The sequence below is a fragment of the Neodiprion virginianus genome, chromosome 2, assembly GCF_021901495.1.
Source record: "Neodiprion virginianus isolate iyNeoVirg1 chromosome 2, iyNeoVirg1.1, whole genome shotgun sequence".
NCBI classification, from domain to species: Eukaryota; Metazoa; Arthropoda; class Insecta; order Hymenoptera; family Diprionidae; genus Neodiprion; species Neodiprion virginianus.
The window spans coordinates 16,394,291-16,411,157 of NC_060878.1; the positions used below are offsets into that span (position 1 = coordinate 16,394,291).

Here is a 16,867-nt window from a genome sequence, read left to right on the forward strand (position 1 = left end):
ATTCTCTAATTTCAAAAGCGTGCCTATTTTTTAAAAATCAATTTTTTCCCAAATCCCTACGTACTACACTTCAAAATATCATATTATTAACGAAAACACTGCGTATTTTTTTTTAAGTCGACGTTGAAGCGAGTTTTTCTGCGTGCCGCGAATCACTGCGGAGACAACAGCACCCGACGCGGGAGCTTCCCCAGCGCCACCATGTGGCGTGAAAAATGTGAAAAAAAGTTTTTTGAAGAATTAATAAACAAGGCAAAAAATTTTTATGTGAATATAGAAAGTGTTCTTCCTCTTCGAGACACAACTTGTAAGAATGTCTGTAAGTGTGTTTACATTTTGGAATCTTACGCTTCTTCTTAAATAAGAGGTTTAATAACAGTGTCGAATTTTCAGAGATAACCCAGCACGTCGCAGGACGAAATCGGTGGCCTCGGATAAAATTCACCAACTCTGGCGTGACGATTATAATTCGAGTAACTTTACGGATTCTGATGATAAAACAGTCGACTCCTGTGTATAAGCATAGAAGATAATTGTTTTATCATCGTGGTCCGTAAAAGCGCTAAAATTCTAGAGCAAAAGCAATTGTTTTATCAGGTTGACCAACCGGCATTGGTACAGATGACAGATCATCGCGATGTGTGTAACCTCAAAAATGTCGATCGCCCTGATAAAACAAATGCTTTAGCTCTAGAACTTTAAGCACATGCGCGTTAGATCCTTCGACCGTTGTCATATACTCATTCTGTGTATACATTTTTGTCTTTTTACATTTTTACGTTCTGTATTCTCGATCTTTTATATTTTGTGAGTCGAACATAAAATCGTCAAAATTAATATAATGTAAGAAATTGAGTAACACGTTGAAATGCTGATTATCCTGCTTTTCAGCTTTCTATATTTTCACCTTTCCACATTTGGCCCTTCTGATAATTCGATGTTTCGGATTTTAAAATTCTATGAAACAAAATATCGCTTTTTTGAATATTCGTCATTTGATCCCTTCTTTTAGCCGGTCTATTTTCTAACCCCATCATCCTAATTATGTGTATTACATAGTATCGGACAAAATATGCAATCATCATTCTGAGACGAAATTTTCTTATTTTTATTATTCTTACTTTTTGTCAAATTTATTACTAAATAATCTAACCCTAGGAAATGATCAAATTATTATTTTTCTAAAAATAAAAGGAAAACAATTACTACCAAAGTTTACCGATTTTTTTATTCAAATTGTTTTTAAATAATAACCAGTTCAACACATTCGTTAAATTTCAATCTACGATAAGTTATTTCGTTGAGAAAACTGTTGCGAGTATTTCATTGATACAGGTATTTTTTTTTCTTAGCAGACAATTTAACTTTGCTATTTATGGATCGAAATCAATATCAGTGAAATCTTCCAAAATTTGATATTCGGCGATATCATCAGGAATAAAAAAAAAGTCTTGACAAACACGTTCTATGTCTTCTGAACATCAAAGAAATCAAATCACGAAATGAAATAAAACGAATGAACCAAGTTGTTCAGCATTTAAAAACAAATTAAAGTAACAAATCGATGTCCGAGATCAAGTTTACAATTTTTGAATATCGTTTATTCATTTCATTTATTTATTTATTTTGATTGCATGTAAGACTCACCAATCTGCCTAGAATTGAAATAAGATCGACGAATTAACAATGAGCATTACTCGACAGAATAGATTACATTTTTTTAATGTAACGGTACAGTTTTTTGATCTTCTTTCATATCCCTCCCAAACGACTCGAACATATCTGTCTGTAATCACTCTATCTGTTCACTACATCATCCGCACTAGTTAAAATTCTAGCGCGCTGATGAAACTAATTGTCGTCTCATAGACTGCAGCAAACAATTTGGCACAGCGCCGATACAAATGCTAATTTTGTACCGCAGGATAAAGCAACTGCCGTTACAAGAAGCCGTTGCACCTGATCCCGATATACACGGCGTTTGATAGTGATTATTGAATATTTAATTACAAACGTTATTGCCAGAATTTTTTGCGCGATAAAAATACTAAGATGTTTCAGAAATTGTTATTTAGATTTTTGAGTAAATTAATTGCAAATTTGTCTGTTACAAAACGGTGATTTGCACCAGTTGTATACGCGCGAAAAATTCATTGTTTGATTAAAATAATTATCATAGATTGAAATTATACACGTTGTAATGATAGAAAAACTTTCAATTTTCTGTCCAAAAACATACGCTGAAAATCTGTGAAAATGGATAGAAGATTTTACAGTTTTGATCAAAAAATAGCAGAACAAACTCTAACATTATTTTGATACCAGAAGAATTTTCATTAAAAATCGATAACGAGTATTGACTTTTAAGTTTAAATATTTTCCACGGATTTTATTTACATTTTAGTTTACTCACCGTTTGTAGCCAGAGTAAACTTTTTTTCAACAGAAAGTATGAAATTCGCCCTTAAAGAGCAGATTAATACCACTTGAAAAGGGGATGAGAGTGTAAAAGCAGCCCTTCGGTTCTCTCCCTTCGCATATATCAAGTGGACGAAATTTTCCAAGCGAGTGTAATTTATATAGGGTAGATATAACGCGTCCTAGCTTTTCCCGATCGTTTTCACACGAGATAACCGCGTGTCGGTGAAGGCACACTCGTGAAACGGACATTAGCATATGGAAAGAGAGACACGCGAGAGCCAATTGTCCAGTTTTAAAGGGTTTCGACAGCTCGGCGTCACGTGGCTTTGATCAGCTCAGCAAACACTCGAAGCCAGATTTCGTTGGGATTTTACATTTACCGCCATTACAGTTCAAGTGCCGAAATATTATCGCCTAATTTACCGGAGAAAAACAGATTGTGAAAATCTGCTCGCATTGCCCAAGTAAGTACGAAGAGGAAAAAATTAACCTTACGGATACGGAAACTTTTCACTAAAAGTTTTATTGAATTTCTCGATGCACAAGATGTTTCAGATTAATTTTTTTTATTATTATTATTTCGAGTGAAATTCAATGTTACGCCAATGTAATTTCATTTTTCTCAACGAATCACGATTTTCACTGACGATTGTTGCAGTTTTCAATTAACACCTTACGAATAATACTAGTTTTTTTTTGTCAAACTGTATCTTCATAATTTACAGTTTTTCAATTTCTCCTGAATCACTGTATACACGTATGAAATTTTACACTGAAATCCTAAGCAACCAATCGGAAAAGTGTCAATGCATAGATTTAAATCGAGAAATTAGTGATTAGTGAAACGAGTGAAAAATGATTACATTCCTTTCGATTTGAGATGAATAATTTTTTTTTTTCGAATTCTTTTCAACCAAAAAAATTTCCGGTACACAAATTGCAATTACAAAAATTTGACGGCTAAAACTTGCACTCAATGAAGTAGATATTTTGACACTGCTGAAAACCTGTACAAGATTTTGAGAGAAAATTTTCTCTCTGTAAAAAAAAAAAAAAAAAAAAAGATCCACAGACAATGTGTGTAAAGAAAATTCCGTTCACATAGGTTCAGGTGCAGCAGGCAGCCTGTGATGAGATCTTAAAATCGGTTCCCAAGCTTTCTTTTATATCAGTAACCCTCGTACGCTTGCCTTGCTTCCCCTTCGAATGCAATATGCGATCGTGAATCGAGCCCCAAGTGCCAACCCCAGGATCTCAACCTGGCACAAAGAAACGAGAGCTACTAGCTGCACTCCAAATTGCTCCAAAGACGCTTGGAGCGCGATGATTAGGCTTTATTATACTCCTGACTAAACTGAGAGAAATTTCTAGTTCCGGTTACCGCTCAGTCCTCAACTATTTTCATTTTTTACCACAATCGAAAAATATAGTTCCAGGTAGAAAATGAAAATTAGTTTTCTAGCTGTTACCGGAAAGTCTGGTATCCGTTACTATTCTTTCTCATTACGATCACTCTTGCTATATTTTCTTGTAACTGTTGCGAAAATTTAACGCTCGTGCAACGATAAATTGATGTTAAAGCCTTGTTTAACTAAAAAAGTAGAGTAAACCGAACAATCTGATTTTGCGTTGCAGTATATTCAAGCAGTTTTTTTAACGATACTTGTTTTACTAAATTTTTCTAGTTACTATGGCAAATGTAATTTTTCTCAGTGTAACGTATTTCAGCACAATTTATAAACATATCCGAGTATCGACGTCGATTTCGATTGAAGAAAAAATATTTTCCGACTCTCGAACCGTAACTCGGTTTGTGAACGTCTGAAAAAATACATATCTTCGTTGCATCGCATATTTGAAATCTTCTGTCGATTTAAATGTAAGAAGCGTTTGAAACTGTTTACTTTTCGCGCCATTGCCGTGACGTCACTGTTAGGTGTACCTAACCTAACTTTGCGCGAAATATTCTAATCTACGAAACCGGATTTTGATACCTTGTCGTGACTAGAATACTGAACAATCACGTCACGATGAGGAAATGGCATAAAGTTAACGATATGCATGCGTATTTGCGAGCTGAGTATTGCGAGAATTTAACATTGCCTAAACCGTTAAGGATATTCATTTATTCGATTCCAGGGATAGTCGCTAAAAGGCAGGAAAACCACTTCGGGACATTGTTTGATTATGTTTATACAGAAAAACATGTTTCAGACTCTGAATCTTCGGTTCAATAATACAATTCGCATCAAATTAGACTTAAAGAAACTGTTTGTCGGTGATTTCGGTTGGGAAAAATAATTTCCAAAAATTAGGAAACATCTGTTTATTTTTTATAACATTCAGTTTGTTTTATTTACAAATATTCAATAAATTAAAGTGTAATAAATTGATAAAACGGGTCTCTAAACTGCTCTCTAAAATTTGTAGAGATAATTTTTTTTTCACGCAATGGAAGTAGCGAAGAATTTTTTTAGACCGTCACTCACGTTATTATGACAAATGAATATTAATCGTTCTACCGAATTACGTAACCGACTTGTGATAAAATAATGATCTAAAAATTATTATCTTCGTTATTATTTTTTATTCGTACAAGAATATGAAAATGAGAACGACGGTTTTATACGCGATACACAGAAGCGTGGAGTCCGTAATAAGGATGAGGGTCAAGGCAGGACTGATTCCAAAAATAGCCTCGAGAAGAATGTGGATGCTGAGAACCAGTATGAGATACCTTTGAATGCGGTGGTGAATGTTTTTAACGGCGTGAAGAAAGTTCGGAAACTGTGCCAACGAATGATTTACAACCGCGTCTGTGTATAAAAATGTTACATGTATAATAGCATCTACGCGTATAAAAACGACGCTGACGTAATTTAAGTGTGGAAATTTTACCCAAACCGAATGAATTTCATTCAAACAACACGCTGCGATTTGAAAACAATTAAATGTATTTTTTTCCTTTAAGCGATGATTTGAATAGAAATAAATTCCGATGCTGAAACGATAATTTGAATCTGGGTAATTGTAAAAAAAATATTTTATTCGCTCGATTAAACCGTGTGTTATCCAAAAGGTCATTTGGCTCGTGAAAAATTATATATATATACTTTTCTTTATTCAAGTCGACCAGATTTTAGTAAATTCTATTATATTATTTTATCAGCGTCGTTAACAAGCTGCACCAAACAAAAATCTCCAGCATTCGATTCAAAAACTTCGTGAAAATCGAATTATGTTTTGAATCACTGGTGACAAACAATACGTCAAAATCTATTTTTCTAGTGTCACAGACATGTCGCTTAAAAATTAAATATTCTGTATCTAGGGATGAAATAGCGTTCAAATAGCAGAGAAATTGAGATCAGCGTCAAGAATATTGTGAAAAGGTGATTTCTCATGATAAGAACAAGACCTGGTATTTTTTTTTTGTTTTTTTGTTTTTTTTTATTCGTTTTTGATTTCAAAAAACTGAATAGGAGGGCCACAGCTATATGAGAAAATGAACACCTATAATATACGAGGGATAAGAAGTACAGGAGGGCTGACCCGCTGCATTGTGACGTTGAAGGGACCTAGAAAATAGCCTGGAGTGAAATCTTGAATTTGGTTCCCAAGGTTTCCTTTATACAAAACCCTCGCCTCGGCGCTTTTGCCCCTTTGTCAAACCCGTGAATCGAGTCCCTGGCGAGAGTTTTTGTCCCCCTGCATAACCGATCCCAAGTCACAAGATCGAAAAGGTTTCTCTCAAGTCGGAATCAAGAAATAATCTAACTATATTTTTTTTGTTTCCATACTTGAAATTATTTCCATACACTGTAATTTCACTCTCCAATAGTTACAGTAGGTATACAACTGTTGTAATATTTATGCATTTTCAAGTCACAAGTGTAACGTTTTGCGTATCTGGCCTTGAATTCAAGAAACACGCTGTTTACGATAAATGTTAGAAAATATTCTCAGCACATCCAAAATTTATCTTAACTATACACATTGAATAACGAATGATGAATAATTTTATTTTAGAAAAAGTAACCCTTCACAAATTCAGTAGAATTTCTTTTTCCAGGCTTCAGTTTGTTGAGGACAAAAAATGTTTCGCGAAGAAATGAAATTGCTCATTACACAATTATTAATCATTTGAATTTACACTCCGTTGAAATTGTTTCACCGATATTTGTCAATGGGAATCGACCCTCGCCATTTTTAATCTTGTTTGAAAATTTTTGTACAATTGTCCCAACTCTGAAACAGTCTCCTGAATTTTTTCAGATTTTTTGTGCAGCTGATTAATTATTCGTAAATATTAAGAGTGATTTTGAAAATGTCCTTTTGTAAAATTCTCGAAAAATTCTAAAAAGTTGTAACTTATTCTTCCAACCACTTCAAGACAGGATTCATGACGGACCGATCTTTTTTTCTATTATTTAAGCAGTTGCAATTTTTTGATCAATTAAAACATTGTTTAAACATTCGGAAAATTCTCAAAAAATTCCCAAAACGTCTATTATTCACTTAGAACATTTCTAGATCTGTTTCGCTATAAAGTTGATGAAAAAAAGTTGGATGTACCCGAAAAATAAACAAAAATCGCTTCTTTATAAAAAAAAAGATAGTCCATCATGGATCCGGTCGTGAAATATTGGGAATGGAAAATACAGTTTCAGAGAGTTTTTTAGAAATTGAGAAAAGATCCTTTTCAAGATCACTTTAAATATTTATAAATAATTGAACAGCTGAATAAGAAATCTGAAAAAAATTCAAGGCACTGTTTCAAAGTTGGAACAAATGCTGAAATTTTTTAAACAAAATCAGAAATGGTTCGGGTCAGACGTTGGTCGGGTTCGTATGGAATTCCTCGTAAACATTCTGCTATACGGTAGTAATTATTACAACTGTTGTGATTCTTCACGCAGAGAGGTTAAGCGGTTTTCCATGAGAATAAGCAGACAAAAAAAGAACAACGCCGTACAACGAAATTGCTCAACAAATTAATATAGCAAAGGCAGCGCAGGACGCACGTGGTTAACAAAACTATTGTCTAGTTCCGTAATTCCAAACCGGCACATATTTCAACACCGGAAACAGCAACTACAATGCAGTTGCAATTAGAGCTACGATGAAATTGAGCGATAGCGGCATATAAGCCACGGATTTTTTCAACCCAGGTCAAATCGAAATTCGACGTAGGGAAAAAAAACTCAATCAAAACGATAATAACACAATTTCAAAACGATGCACGTAAGCAATAATAAATTCACTCAATACTCATATGTTTAATTACATGGCATGTATGTTAAAAATAACGAAAATTATTGTTCAGTGTTCCCTGTCATATATCTTAATATATATAAATCTCGTGTCACGATGTTTGTCCTCAATGGACTCCTAAACCACTTAACCGATTATAATAAAATACGCACACCATGTGCAGTTCGATCCAACTTGAGAGATAGGATAGTTTAAATCTCAAATTATAGTCGCAATTATAATATATTGCTAATTATTTGTCTGTTATTATTTGACAGTCACAATTATCTGTTAACTCCGAATGATTCTAACAGATGTCGATACCTTTCGACTGGGTTGAGTAAGTAATCAATAGATGGCGCTGCTATGGTAAATCTACGAACGTGTCATATAAGCTACACTAGCAATCCATCCCGGCTGCGCACGGGCATATAATAATATAATAAAAGAAAATACACAATGTTTACAGTGAGTTTCTAGAAAAATAACATTTATATTATTACTTAATATTATTATATGCCCGTGCGAAGCCGGGATGGGCTGCTAGTAAATATATATTTATTTTTTTTTTTTTTTTTTTGCGAAAGAATCGCTCTTGGGTAAAATTTTAAGATTCTCAAAAATTCCTTAAATCACCAAATTGCGGTTTTAGGCATCCTTAGAAAGTAACTTTGAACTTGGAAATTTGTTATTTTGTTGGAGTATTTATTCCAATGTTTCGCGATGTTGAACTTATGAACATGAATTTTGCGAAAAACTAAAAACGAATTTTTATCTTCTGTTTAACTTGTAAAAGTATCTAATAAGTAAAGAAAAAAAAATAAATAAAATAAAAATATGAATCATTTACTAGCTGACAATAATTTGTGATTTCTGCGATTTAAAATGTATTGAAATGAATTTCTGTTTACCAACGACGATGTTTTTGAACAATCTTTACACGACAACTTCGAAACAGTTTGTAAAATTTTTATAAAATTTGGTATGCATTCTTCTACGATACGTAATTTTCACAGGAACTAGAATAATTAAGGACCAATTTAGACTATATGTGAGTTATAAATTGAAAACTTATTTATTCAAATAGTCATATTCACTATTCGATACAATTTCGAAAATCGTACTGAATTTATCGAATTTTGACAAGACTTTAATTTATAACTTCTGTGGCGAAAATTACGTTTCCGAATAAAATGGGTATCGAATTTCATAAAAACCGTACCAACCAGTTCTGATTTTGTGTTAAAAACGTAAACATTAAGGGACAATACCACTGTGAAAACAAAAGAAAAGCATTTTTTGACCTTTTTTTTCGGATGGAAGAAAAGTTAATAAGATAATAATATTTAACGAAGTTGTTAGGAATATATTTAAGTATAATACTAATTATTATTATTAACAATAATTCAAAAATAGCGACATGTTGAATTCTACGTTAAGCAGGTGCAAATTTTAATCCGGAAAGAATGACTTGAACTACATATTAACAGCTACAGAAATACGTAGGGGGCTTTAAGAATATTGATTTTTGTGTAATCGGCGAGATTTTGAAGGAAAATTGTCAATTTCCGACGATTTTCGAAAGGACATTTATTTGTTAATAAATAATGTTTAAATTGTCTTATCGAAAATCCCCTACGCATTTCTGTGGCTATTAGTATGTTACATATCGTGTGATTTTTTTTCTAGATTCAAATTTGCACCAATTACACCGCGTGTCGCCATTTTTAAATATTCGTTGATAATAATTTTTTGTATTACGCTCAAGTATATTCCTAATAATTTTACTTAATCATTATTTTCTCATCACCTTTTCATCCATCCAATAGATAATTGTCAAATTTTTAGGTTTTTACAGTGGCGTTACCCCTTAACGAAAGTTAAACCATTACAAGCCGTTTTTCGCGTGTCAAGGCTCAAAAAAAAAAAAAATGAAACTAGTAATCTTTACCGTATAATCGTTGTATCAATAGCGAACATGCAAAATTGGTGTAAAAATTTGGAGCGCAAAAGGGTGACCACCCCCCTTAAAAACCACCCTCAAGTATCTTATCGCGACCGCGTTGCAGCCGCTACGAATAATACGAGCACTAATGCACGCATGTCGCCCCGCGAGTTAGATTCACCCCCTCGCGTGTGAATATGACATGGGAATGAATTTTAGACGAAGCTGACAGGGGATGGCAGATTTTTTATTTCGAACCATCTCGCAGCTGTGATTCTCGACTAATAAAATTTTACGCCGTTGAAAAAGAAGAAAACAGAATTGGCGATGGTGAAAATATAGAATGTCTAATTTATTCTGAAGATCAAGTTTAACTTGTGCAAAGTCGAAGAGCAGAGAAGGCAAAAAGATAGAGAGCCAAATTGTCCAGTAAATACGTCATTTTTACATACATGGCAGCTATATTTATTTATTTATTTTTTTTTTTTGATAAGTTATAACGCTTTAAAAGCATTCATCCCTTAATTTTAGAAGTATTTTTGCTGGTAACTTTTTTATTACAAAAGTTGCAACAAAAAGTTACCGACAAAAGTTGTAGACAATATTATTACCTACAAAATATCTCTTCGCAAAATTTTTGTCAAAGTTATAGTTTACAAGACAGATATAAAAAAAAAAAAAAAACTAGTTACATCCTTATTTTAAACGAGATTGAAGTCAGTAACGTTATCGTAACGAAACATTGGGGAAAAAATTACTACCTTCTTAATTTTATAATTTATAATACCGAATTTCGGATAATTCCAAAACGTCGGAGTAATAGTTTTTCCTCAGCATGAATCGTTAAAAATTTCATTTGTTATAGTGACTAGAAAAATTCAGTAAAACAGGTATCGTTAAAAGAAAGAATAGTAACGTATACCAGACTTTTTGGTAACAACTAGAAAACTAATTTTCATTTTGTACCTAGAACTACATTTTTCGATTGTGGTAAAAAATGAAAATAGTTAAGAACTGAGCGATAACCAGAACTAAAAATTTCTCTCGGTGTACACCCCTTTTACTCAGTAAAAAATAAAATCGCTGCTTACCCAAAATACATGGATTCTCCTTTTTTTATCGCCGGATTTACCGGATTAAAAGTATATACAGAACAAATCAGAATTAATATAGAAATACAAAAAACCGTCGAAAATGTATTTTGGCTTTCGAATATTTTTATCACCATGCATTTGAACTCTTCTATAAGTATTTCGAGTTCCTACATTTCGAAAATCTATAAATTGAATTTTCGCACGGTGTTGAACGTTCAATGTTGCGAGCCTTCTATTCCATGACCATTCTAGTTTTTTACCCCCAGCCAATCGGATCACGGGATCACAGAGTGTTTTCTTTAATTTTTTTCTTTTGTGAGAGAAATCGACGAACCTGAGTAAGTGCCAAAATTAATACGGGGTGTAAATAAATACGGGAAATTATCTTTTCATGGAGCCTAAGATAACAATAATGCACCCGTTAAAAAAAGCACGTTCTGAGGATTTTTTTCGCACGAATAAACAGAGCCTATAGAATCTCAATCACAACAATAATATGGCCGTTAATGGCCGAAACGTGGCGGACACTCGATGCGATCGGATTAGTCTATTTACAGAGCATTTAACACAGTCACTCAATCGCACACGTGCAGTGTGTGGAGTATAAAAAAGCACCCGATGCCACGTGATGCGCGTATTCCAATTAAAAATCCCAATATCGCGATCCAGCTACTCGCTGGAAATTTAAATTTATCATCCGCGTTCTCGTGACCGGAGAAAAGAGTTGCCGAATCATTTCTGACAATTCGAATTTGATCTGGCATTAATTTTCACACTCGGTAAAAAATAATACAAATTTCACTAGCAATTACTGATTTTCAAAGTTGAACGATGATACGTTGTTGTCATAGAAAAAAGAAAATACCGTCGAATTATTTTAAACAACAAACTCATTTCGATGCATTTTTTTTCTCGATAATTTAGGGAGGTTGAAAATAAAAGAATGATTATCAATTTTTACATGCTCTTGGATGAGGACAATATAAATTGTTTCAGAATAATTATTAGCCCCCTTACAGACTACCGATGAAAAATATCGACAGCCTCAATTGTGAATTATGCAAAATTATTGAACACTCGGTGAATAACATCGTGGAATCGAAATGAACTAATGAAATACACGTAAGATTTCGTTATCGATCATCGAACTATCGATGATTGTCATCCTAAATTAACCAAACAAATTTCCACTCTGTGATAATGCTGATGAATTTCATGACTATAATACGCAATAAAGAAAAGAGGTACTTCGAAAATATAACTAATCCAGAGTTCGGTGATTCACTGACTTGTCAACCGTCTCGTGTAGAGATGAACAATGAGCCAAAGTCCGAATTTCTCTTCCCGTTGACTCCGTCAGCTCGATTTGATTGTCTCACAGATTTTTTTTCACAGTTTTCTCCGTTATCGACGAAGATAAAAAAAAAAAGGTTACGGTGATTCTTCACTGACTTGTCGACCGACTCATGCAGAGATAAACAATGACTCAAAGTCCGAATTTCTCTTCTCGTCGAATCCGTCAACTCAATTTCATTGGCTCACAGATTTCCTTTTCGTAGTTTTCTCCGTTACCGACGAAGATGAGAAAAAAAAAAAGGTTACGGTGATTCTTCACTGACTTGTCGACCGACTCATGCAGAGATAAACAATGACTCAAAGTCCGAATTTCTCTTCTCGTCGAATCCGTCAGCTCGATTTCATTGTCTCACGGATTTTCTATTCACAGTTTTCGCCGTTACCGACGAAGATGAATAAAAAAAAAAAAGAAACGTGAACCTTTCACGTAAAGCTTGCATTACGCTCTTTACTTCAAGTATTTCCGCTGCAGCTGCTGATTCTCTTACGCTGCTCTTCACAGAGGAGGTGAGTTATTTTTAACGGTAATCGGTCCGGCGAACTTAGAAACGGGTAAACGAGAAAGTATCAGAGACACTGCTGACGAGCTCCCAGAACGAAACACGTCAGCTTCTCTAGAAAATACCATCTCTGAGAAGTTGAAAAACACATCAGCTACGTGTTGTCACCTGAATGCAAAGTAGTTAGGCTAAGGTCCGATGAACAAGGTAGACACACATGCGTGTGAAACGTCCACTCTAATTAAAAAACCTTCTATGGCCGATTCCAACCGGCGTCAATTCGTGTTGAGACGCTCAATGTAAAGAAATGTAAGATTCTCCCACTCATTTATAAACATTATTTGTTATAATGTGAACTTCTGTGGGACTTTATTTCCGCCTGACGATTAAAAAATCAGATCAAATCCACATGATACTTACTGTTGTTATCACCGCGTGACATTCAAGATGGTCGTTTCGGTTTCAGAGACATGAAGTTGGCCAGGAAAAGGAGATGCAGAAGTGCAAAACGCGTGGTCAACTTCGCATGATAAATTTTAAATGCCATTTGTTGTAATTTTCTATTTTTCATAAGAAATCAAGCTCTATTCCAGAAAGTTTCGACGAGTTTTCATTTCAAATTGATGATGAGTTAGGAAAATGGAAACAGCCTTCACATTTTTTGAATAATTTGCGGAGGGTCGGCGAAGAAAATGATCACAAAAGCATTAGAAGCGGATGATAAAACACCAAGTTTCGTCATTTCGAACATTCTCTCAAATTGTTGATATCTTAGCTTTCTATGTTATTCGGTTATTCTTAGATTTATTTCCATTACATAGTAGTAAATATTGTCGTTTAGTTCATGTTCAGTATTATAAAATAGTATTTCCTTTTCCTAAATTTGATTCAGATGGTTCGGTTCAACAATCGTTAATATAATCACTTTTTGCCATAACAAAACTCTTTCATCGTTACGTTTTAATTGGCTAAAAAGACGTTATTTGCACAGTATTTTCAATATTGAATAAGCCCAGCTGAATATACTTTACGCATCAGCTAATGAAATTGGGTTGAATGAACGCAATTCGAACTTAGCGAAAACATGTTTTTCCTCTCAAGTGCAAAAAGTATTAAAGAAGTTCAGTTCTGGTCTGATGTTTGGTTTCGATGTTGATCGCATCGCTATAAATCATATCGATAGAAAAACTTAGCGGCTAAAAATTCTCACGAGTTGTTGAAGCGATAGCCATTTAACCCTTTCGTTCACACATTTTTCAATTCAATATTTGTGACTGAATTTTGTTACTCGGGGGTTTTTGGGATCGCCGATCACGAATCCGAAGTCAGAATTTGATAATTCGTAAATCCAAGATTGCGGATCCAATATGGCGGATGTAAAATCGAAAAAACTGTAAAAATTCGATGTTTCTGACCGAAACTTGTTACTTGGAGGTTTTTTGGGTTATACAAAGTTACGAAGATCACTTGAAGTTTTAAATAAACTGTGATAAGGGCTGGTTCATGGAAATTTTTTAGGTGGAACGCTGAGTATCTCACTGTGACTGCAAGGGTTAATGTTTTGCGGAGCTCGACCAACGCAGCGTTTGCTAAACAAAAAAACCCGTCTTTCCATGTGGTCGAAACCGGTTAAGACGGATTTAAAAAATTTTGCATACTTCACCGGGTTCTTGGCACTCGACTCGAGATCTCTCCTTTTCAGAAGTGAGCATCCCAGATAGGCCGAAGTGCGGCGTTGAATAACGTACTCGCCGTGCGAAATTGTTACGAGGTTGGCATCATTATCCGTAAAGCAGGCACTGTTGTCATTGCGCATAACGTGCCTGCATTTTTTCGCTCATTGTCAGTATGTACGTGCAAATGCCAATCTGCATTCTTCCGACTCCGCCTTTCACGCAGCGACAAGGTTAAGCCTGTAGCGTCATCGGAACGCCACCCGAGACACTCGCAAGCTAAACTTTACAGGTTTGTAAGATCTGGATGAAAAGATTCGACGGATTTTGTTTTTTTTTTTTTTTTTATCTTAGGATAATGCGATCATGACAGGGTGAAATAAACTGCTGAAACTGTCGATTTTTTGGCTCTCTGTTTATTTTCACAAATTCTCGATCGGTAACTCAATTTGGGTTCGACATTTCGACTTTCCAAATTTTCATTTCGGATTCGAAATCGAAGATCCGGGATATTTGTACACGGTAGTGGATCGACTTGATCGTGGTCGAATCGAATCGATATTGGTGATATCGAATGTGAGATCAAAATTAAAAAATTGTTTCCATTGGTGAACTCTGAGTGGAACATTGGCTGTATAGGAGACGGTTTCAATTCTTCAGAATCCTTGATTTCAAATAAGAATTCGAGGCAAAATGGTTACGTGTACCTCGATTTTCGTAATTCCAACAATATTCAAACGGTTTTTTTTTAACGATATCCGTTTTGCTGAATTTTTTTAGTTACTATAACAAATGAAATTTTTTTCACTGCAGAAACAAAAAAAAAACCCTTGTCAGATATTTTCTCCTACTTTACAATCTTGCAAAGTTTCGTAACTAAAAATCGAGGGTGTCACCTCGCTTCGATAAAAGATGAACAACCGTTTCTTCCAGATGTAATCATGGGTCACGTTACCCGAACTCGACCTCGTGCCGCTCAAGGTAAATACACCGAATTAGGTAAATACACCATGATTAGGATTCCTTCGAGGGAATGATTAACGTTAACGACCTACGACACAAAGCGAAACGATTTCAGGAAAGTCGAGTCCGATTGTCAAGTAACGTAACGGAATCGGCAAGCGAAATATTATAAAATTGTGCAGACCAATGGCTACGTACACAGAAGCCATCAAGCCTGCAGGATTAAAACGACGACACTTATCTCTTAGCCGGTCTGAAGCTCGTCAAAGACGCGACTTCCGGTTGTCGTAACAGCGGCGGAAAGCGTTATTACGCATACTGATCCGGCGCGATATATCAGACCGCAGCTTATTCTTACAATCCATGTTCTACGAACAACCGCAAGTCCTTGAAAGAAAGTGATTTGAATTCGTAATTAGCCGCGGAGCATTTTCTTCCCGCACGAAGATCGTCTTTCTAAAATAGCATCGCTGGTCACAGTGAAACGATGATGCCAGGGTGAACAACTGTCCTACGGCTGAATGTTTTTGGTTGTGGTAATATATTTTTATCACACGTGCATGGAAAGTTTGCGCTTTGCGCAGCAGTTTACCGGGGCGAAAGTAGCCAATTTCATCTCAGTGTTACAATGACAGGTTCGCGCATGCGCAGTTCACAATCGCTTCACTTTCCTCCCAAGGGAGATCAATTTTCTCCCTAGGGAGAAAAGTATTGCAGCCCTCGCTTCGCTCAAGCGCAAACGTCACACCCGTCCAATCGCCAACTTTCGTTCTTTGTCACACAATATACTACTAAGTCCATTTTCCGCGTTGCCTAAGCTCGATCATCTGCAATACAATAAAACGTGACATGAACTGATTGATCCAGTCTATGCATGGACTGAAAAAGTCGTCCGATTTCTAGGATTATAATTGAACGTTCATTGGATAGAAAGTTCCCGGAGGTAACCACGTAATATTTTACAGAAGTAATCGAAAATAGCTCTTTCATGTTTGCAAAATTATTTCTACTCTCTGAGAACAATTATCAACGAGTTTTTATCGTTGAAACAGTTGAAAATCAATGGCAAGATTGTGTTGGCCTTTACTATGAAATCCAAAAACACTGAGCTCTTGAATCACTAATGTCTGCAGAGAAACGACAACGCCGATAATTAAAAACTAATGTTTTCGGTTAGGTGGTAGAGGTGACATAATCTCATCGTTGGTTTCTAGGCGTTTCAAAAAACAAAAATTCAATAACCATTACTTTAGATTATCAAATTAGTTTTTCGAACGGTTCTTTCATGTTTACAAAGTTATTTCCATCCTGTGAAAGTAACTGACATCAAGTTTTAATCGTTGAAACAGTTGAACATCAATTTCAAGGTTATGTTGGCCTTTACTATCTAATCCAAAAACATTGAGCTCCGTCACTTGTATCACTGATGTTACACTGAAGCGGCATCGCGGATGATGAGAAACTAATGTTTTTCGGTTAGATTGTAATGGTGATATTACCTCATAATTAGTTTCTAGTTGTTTCAAAAAAAAAAATTAGCTAACCATTGTTTTTAAACTATGAAGATAATTTCTCAATCACGGACGGACTTTTCGATTTACACTCACGAAATATTCCACAGTTTCCACCGTGAATTTTTTCATCCTACGAGTGTTTTTTCAC

The 16,867-nt window shown here is 35.0% G+C and overlaps 1 protein-coding gene across 3 annotated transcripts in view; it reads right to left on the reverse strand.

The window, feature by feature from the left end:
- LOC124299261 (protein numb) overlaps nucleotides 1–16,867 on the reverse strand; it is a 97,457-nt gene that overhangs the window by 15,051 nt on the left and 65,539 nt on the right. The gene's annotated exons all lie outside the window — the stretch shown is intronic.